General features: G+C 39.5%; 1 pseudogene; it reads right to left on the bottom strand.

Annotated features, from left to right (window-relative positions):
* Positions 1-337: 337 nt before the first annotated feature.
* LOC706580 (cytokine receptor-like factor 3 pseudogene) lies at positions 338-1,614 on the bottom strand (annotated as a pseudogene).
* Between the last annotated feature and the right edge of the window lie 6,219 nt (positions 1,615-7,833).

Below are 7,833 nucleotides of genomic sequence, written 5' to 3'. Positions count from 1 at the left end.
TTTTCCTAATCTAATAACCAACTTTAAGAAATGCAGTGGAAGGATATAGAACTTTCTGTATCTTCTCATACGCCTAAAGTAAATTTGATTTCTATTATGAGGTGATATTTTAGTTAACAATATGCTAAAAATAAAATTGACTGAATTATAAGATTTTCCCCAACATTCAAGTCTCTTTTTTAAAAAAATTACGAATGGAATTCAGTAAACATTTTCCATTTCCAACAGTTTAAGTGAGAGGTGAATGCAACTACTTTTTAAAAAAACAATTAAAACTAAACTGGGCTGAAGAGCAGCTACGCTAAACCCTGAAAACCAAAGCCAAGCACCCAAATGTCTAAAACACTAATATTTTCTATCCAGGATAGAAAAATGTGCATCCAAAGTAAAGAGAACCACAAGATTGATCGAATGACTAATTAAAAACCACTTTGTTATTTGAGCTAATCATTACTCGAAGCTTGAAGTTCCTGCCTTCATTATTATTGGTGGTTCCTAGAGTGACAGCTTCAATGTCAAATGTGACAGTGGACCCAGAAGTAACTGAAGTTAACTCATTAGTCATTTCTTTTCCGTTTACAAAAACGTCACCATTTGTACTCATGCACATAGCTTGATCCTGCTGCAGTCATATCCATTCTGTTTTTCTGCAAACACCCCTGTACTGTCTCTTCTGTCCCACACTTTCAACTCTGAATGTTAATGTCTGCCCACAGCAATAAGTTGGAGTTCTAGAGTAGAGAACACCTGAGGATCCAGAGTCATTCCAGAATGCAATATTACCTCGACTTTCAGACTGTACCCCTCAAAACCAGCTGTCCATTCATGAGGCACCAATGTGGAATGACCTATCTGGGGGACACTTCAGGGGCTCCACTCCTGCTGACCATCTCCTCAGGCGCAGACTTTGAACTGATAATCAACATTGGAGTCTACTTGCAATACTATGAATTGAGTTTCAGAACCTACGTACACATCTTCAAAATGATTTAAAGTACATTTACAAAACTGTAGCCTGTAATCGTGGGCTGTAAAATCATCATCCACCTTACACCATCCTATTGTGATGACTCCAGGTTTCTGTATCACTTCTTCTATCTGTACTGGTGGGAGAGAGGCTACTGTTCCATGCTTAGAAACGTGGTCTTTTACTATAAGAACTGAGTCATCCAACTGCGCATATAAACAAGGCACATCAACCAGTAAATGTGCTTCTGGTAAGCTGTCCAACTGAATGTGTGAGACCTTTTTGGTAAAGCTACACAGTTTCTCATTCTCTTCTACACTACCAACCATGGCAATCTCACCTACTCAGACTAAGTCCTCTGCAGTGTTGACTCCGTGTTCTATGAGCCTCTGGCAGTCATCTAATGGTTTAATGGTCTCCTGTTCAATGATGTCCACCTCTTGCTAAAGGGTTACCAATTGCTCATCCAAGAGCTCCCAAGGGCTCCCTTTAAATCATCAAAATGCTGTCTGAGAACATCCTTTGTCTGTGATGCATTCTTTGATCTGCCTCTGTGCCTCCCACAGCTCCTGCCTGGAGCTCTGTGTCACCTCCATGTTCTCATGAGCCTCATGCAGCAGCAGTTCAAGCTCCAGTTCCATTGCCCACCTAATGGAGCCACACGTCTGAGGACAGTTGGCCGGGATTCCCACCTGTGTCGGGCCCCTTCGAGCAGCCTGGCACAGACTCATGCAGGTTGCCATCTAACTTATACTTTTACTATCAGCTCTGAATTGTCTAACAAATTTTATATATATATATATATATATATATATATATATATACACACACACACACACACACACAAATCCTGTTAACACAGTAAAGTTATTGATATTCTTGCAATTATGCAATCAACTTTATCAAACCCAGTTTCTCTTTTATTTGCTTATAGCTATGCTTAGAAGTAATTTTCTAGGATACACATTTCCTGTATTTTCTCTATAATTACTAAATAACTTATAGATTTATACACCTCAATATTTGTTTAGAACAAGTCTATTATATAATTAATATAGCTAATAAAAAATGAGACCTTCTCTGGCAAACATTCATTGTTTGAATTTGGGGGATAAGATAGCAGTGATAGTGATGGTGGTGATGACCCATCTGGAGTGGCCACTGCGAGGATGCTGGCTGCAGAAGGGGAGGCAACACCAGGGCTGCATGCTCCTTGGAGCTGGCGGGGGCTAGGAACAGGAAGGAGCCATGCTCGCTACCAAGTTGGTGAGGGAGGAGCCCTGTGCTCCTGGGTGCAGTTGCAGCTTCCCAGTCACTACTCTGAACATGGGCATCCTTGCTCTCTTGGAGGCTCAGGAATTCCGCCTGCCTCCATAGACTTGGAAGTGCCTTCTCCCACTCCCTGGCCTCTCTCCACTCCTGGCACCCACTCCAGTATGGAGCAAAGTTGTAGTTGAGCCCAGGTGCTGTTGCTATCTGGCCTGGCGTGCATGCTATTGGGACAGCGTTGATGCACCAGCTGACCTACCGCTGCCTCAATCCCTTCCGAACATTGGATACCGAAGAGCGTAGGAGGAGGACTGGGGTGCTGAGGGTGGCTCAGCGCAGATCTGTGGGCACCTGTCAGCATGGAAAGCCTGGAATCCACAGAAGACATGTTGATGGTGGAAGGCAGACAGAGATTCCTGGATGGAAAGAGGTGGGTCCCTAGTGAAATCCCACCCTCAAGCCAGTGATGGCCTGAAGCCTGGGGGCCAGGCTACCTGTTTCAGGTGGAGTCTGCTACTTGGAGTGAAAGCTTATGGTGAACTTTCCAGGCCCACCCAAGGTTGTCTACAGACTAATCAGCACACACTTCCTCCCTTTTGAACCCATAAAAACCCAAGACACAGCTTGATTCGCAGAGAGGTTGGGATTACCAGCTGCTGGAAGGAGTTACCCACTTTGGGTCTCCTTGACTCTTTGGAATCACCTGCCTGCAAAAAGGAGCTACCCACTGTGGGTTGCTTCTCCACTGACAGCTGGACACTTGTCAGGACCTGCATGTGGAAAGGAGCTACCCATTTCAGGTCTCCTGAGAGTTGTTCTGTCACTCAATGAAGCTCCTCTCCACCTTGCTCATCCTCCAGTTTTCCACATACTTCATTCTTCCTGGATGTGGGACAAGAACTCAGGATCCTCCCAATGGCAACACTGAAAGAGCTGTAACACAAACAGGGCTGAAACACACCCCATGCTCACCACATTGCAAGTGATGAGGAGAGAAGAGCTTCAGCTCTTTGGGGATCCCAGAACTAGGGGCTCCTCAAGCCAAAGCTATGACACCTTCTTTGTGGCTCTGCAGTTCCTGGTGTCTGTAAGTTTCCAGGTGCCACCATGTTCACTGGTTCCTATGGTGGAAGTCACTTGTGGTACACCTGGTCCAGCTGCACCCTTTCACAGAGCTGGTGTCTGTGGCAGCACCTGGATTTTTCCATGCCGCCGCAGCCAGCACACCTGGCTGTGTGCAGTGGCCAGACCTTGCCCTCACTCACACACTCCTCACCACTCTGTGCCTGGCTCACTCTTGGCAGCCATGGCATCCAGGCCAGTAGCACAAGCAGAACACTGCCAGCCAGGCTCAGTGGGTGGAACAAGCCCAGCAAGACCAAGGAAAACTCAAGTAAAAGTGCCACTGGCCACAGAAGTTTCTGGATGGAAAAGTGACACCCTAAGGACCCTGTGACAGGAATGGTTTAGATTTGGGGTCTTTGAAAATCCATTTAAAGAAAATATATAGAAGACCAAAATCTCATGGACAACATTTCCAAAAATGAAATAAAACTACCTTTACATACTCCAAGAAATAAGCAGGGAGCCAGGCATGGGGCTGGAGTAAGTGTAAAGGGCCTTCAGATCCTGGGTAAGTCTGACAACTGTAAAAGGAAAAACTAGGTAGGAAAAGACTGTGTCTACAACCCAGTTCTGAGAAAGTTTTGGTTAGACTGATAGACTGCCCTTTGAAAAAGTCCTGAACTGGGCACAGAATTGGATGATTCTAGTATTTCATACCATATTCGGTCTTTGGCTAAGGGCAGTCTAGTGAAAGCAGAGCCTTCATATGAAGGCTGTAATAGAACCAATATGGGCAGCAGTGGGAGGCTGATGGGCAGCTATGCTTCCTATAAAAGGTTCTAGAAGAGATCTGAACACTTCCATGGCTGCCACACTGTACCCATTGCAACTCACCCCCACTTCTCTACGTGCCTGCATAGTTCTTGGGTCTCTGTTTCTGAAAGAGATTACTGCGATAAACCACAGCTCCCTTTTTCTGTGTTTGGTCTTGGTGCCACAATGGGTTTGGAATTGCAACATAATACTTTTAAAAGATAGATCACTTTCAGAGTGTGAAGTTTAACAATCTTATTCTCTGTTATAATGTGTATATAAGGCTGAGTATTGTTCAGCAGCCATTTTCTGACTGAACAATATGAGTTGAAAAGTGTCAAAATAATTTTTAAAAATCCATCAAGAACAAAGGGAACATTACGAAAATTAAAATAGGCGTATATGATGAAGCCAAAACCAGAAGTTCCAGCTTTATAATTCCCAAAATCATGAACTTTGGAAGAAAGAAACAATTAATGGAGAATTAAAAGTTCAAAAAAGGTGAGGAAAAAGCTGGTGATGTAAAATATGTACCCAGAAACATGTTACAATTCTGCAGATACTAGAAGAAATATATGAAATATAATTTGAAGTACAGGGATACAACAAGTTTTATTATGTTTCTAACAATCCATTCAGAAAGTAAGATACAATTTGAAGAAGGATTTTTTTAAGAAGACAATAGCAATAATTTTCTAGAACTGACTTAATTGATTATCCAATTAAACAACAATAACAACACCTACAATGGGTCCCAAGCAAGGTAAACAAAATCGAATCCATACTGAGACACCCTGTATCAAAATTACTGCTAGTAAGTAAAAAATATATTTTTAAAGTTATTAGTGATAAATAACAATTTACTTGTGAATGAATAATACATGTATCACAGGTCCCAGAAGATAGTAAAATAAGAGACTCAAAGTGCTGAAGAGAAATTACTATGAATATAAAAATTGCCATCCATCTATCTCTACTGAAAGAGCTACTAATAGATCTACCTCAGCAATAAGGAAAGAAGAAACAGGGAAGAAAGGGGGTATAAGTAAATAAAATGATAAAATGGTAAAACATATGAATATGTATATATATATACACACACACACACACATATATAGCTATCTCTATGAATATTGGCAATAACTTAGTGCTGGGTGATTAAAAATCAGGTAGAACCAAAAATTTAAAAACCATATAAAAATGAGATAAATTGCTGAATTAAATTTTAATGTCTGCAGATGATTTTCTTAGCAGTATAGGAGGATAAAGATATCTATTAACTCAGTTTCTTCTGAAAATGGTTTTTATGTTACAAGTGAAATAATATAAATAAAAAGTCTACTCCATGTTAATAAATTAAGAGAAATGAATAGAATAAAGAAGACACATATTTAGAAGATTGTTTCTTAACCTTCACATACGGACATTCGGGGCAGGAAATCTCTTGGTTGTGTGGGGTTGTCCTAGTCATTGAAAGATGTTGAATAGTATCTCTAGCCTCTACCCAACTGATGCGAGTACTACCTCTCTGTCTGTTGGGACTACTGTGATAACCAAAAACAGCCTCACTTGAGAACCACTCACCTGACATAAAGGAGAAAAAGAAAAAAGAAAAGGGAAACATAGTCAATATAAAATGCCATAGAAATAATATAAATATTCCCCTTCCCGAGTCCAAGTGATCTCATTGTTCAGTTCCCACCTATGAGTGAGAACATGCGGTGTTTGGTTTTCTGTTCTTGTGATAGTTTGCTAAGAATGATGGTTTCCAGCTGCATCCATGTCCCTACAAAGGACACAAACTCATCCTTTTTTATGGCTGCATAGTATTCCATGGTGTATATGTGCCACATTTTCTTAATCCAGTCTGTCACTGATGGACATTTGGGTTGATTCCGAGTTTTTGCTATTGTGAATAGTGCCACAATAAACATACGTGTGTGTGTGTCTTTACAGCAGCATGATTTATAATCCTTTGGGTATATACCCAGTAATGGGATGGCTGACGAGTTGATGGGTGCAGCACACCAACATGGCACAAGTATACATATGTAACAAACCTGCACGTTATGCACATGTACCCTAGAACTTAAAGTATAATAATAATAATAAATAAATAAAAAGAAATAATATAAATAACTCCAAATATATTAGTAATCATAATCAATGCAAAGTTATTAAAGCAATTATTTAAAGACTTATAAATTGTGTTAGTATTTTTAAAACTCACAGCTTTATACTATTTCAGAGCCTCCCCTAAACCATAATGATTTAGACAGGTATAGAATTGAGGAATAGCAAAACAAGACACAAGATAATTCTATAAAAGAAAGATGACATATAAAAATACATGAATTTCAGTAGAATAGTATGACTGGGAATAAAGAAGGATAGCATCTAATATATAGAGAACAATCTACCAAGATATAAAAAGCATTCACAAAAAAATAGAAAAAATTAAAAGGCATTCATTGCTTCAGACCTTCTATAAAATATTATAATAAATGATAAGGCATGAATTTTGCAATTTAAGTAATGAAAGTATATCTAAGATAATATTTGAATTTTTCTCAAAATGAATCAGCAGTAGAAAACTAATTATTTACAACATGAATTAAATAGTAAAGCAGGTAGTTTAAATGCATATTACATATAATGATATATTAGGTATAAAATATAATACGTTATTACATATAATACATAATTTGTGTGGATGTGTACATGGTATGTATGCATAGCCACATGTTAATAATAACTCCATAGCCATCACCAAATGTATTAACTCTTTTCAGAAGTGGATTATGTGTCCGGACACAAAATGGCAAAGTTATAAGAAATAATAATAATAATAGTCACCACTATACCAATTACTTTCTTAATACTGAATGTTATACAATTAAAAGTCTGGAATGAACATTTTTTTACAATTCTCTAATATTTTGGGGAACTTAAAAATATACACTCCCAGTGATATTTTCTATGTAAAGTGAAATAATGTGATTACAAAATAATTGGACTAAAAAAGACTGTTTTCTTTCCTGTTTTTTCCTTAAATGCTATCTTCAGGGTTGAAGTAGAGACCCACACATGGGTATAATAGAAACCCTCTTACTAGAGACCACTGGGATTAAACACATCTCCCTGAAACTCAAAATCTTTCATCTAAGAGAAGTCTGAGTACTGTGAGTTGCATCTTCCTTTTCCTCGGACTTCCACCTATGATGGACTTAGAGAAAACTCCAGAAACTCACCATGTCCTATCCTGTAGTACTCTCAAAGTCTTGCCACAACTCTGCAATGAATCTACGGAGACTACTCTTATTATGTCTTTGTTTATGTTAGTCACAAAAAGACCCCTCAGGCTGTCAGGTTGCCACTGGATCTCCACATACTAATCCCAACAAAGCTTTGTGCATCCCTATTATTTTTCCTTTTGCAGTCTTGTCTCCTCACATTCCTTCACTCTATCACTGTATAACAGTTATGTTTAAAATCTTGTTAAACATAAAATTTTTTGTATTGTCTATGTCACAGGATCTTTAGGGTGTTGCTTTTCCAGCTGGAAACCTCTGTGGCTGGTGGCACCTTGGCCCAAGTTTTGCTAGAGCTGATGGTCTTATTCCACCCATTCAGGCTGGCAGCCTGTGCTCCACTCACACTATCAGCCCAGATCCCATGACTGCCAAGAGCAAGCCAGGCACAGAGCGGATAGTGTTAAG

Source organism: Macaca mulatta, chromosome 6, assembly GCF_049350105.2.
Source record: "Macaca mulatta isolate MMU2019108-1 chromosome 6, T2T-MMU8v2.0, whole genome shotgun sequence".
Lineage (NCBI taxonomy): Eukaryota > Metazoa > Chordata > Mammalia > Primates > Cercopithecidae > Macaca > Macaca mulatta.
The sequence above is the reverse complement of the archived record's forward strand: the minus strand, read 5'-3'. Positions and strand labels throughout refer to the sequence as shown.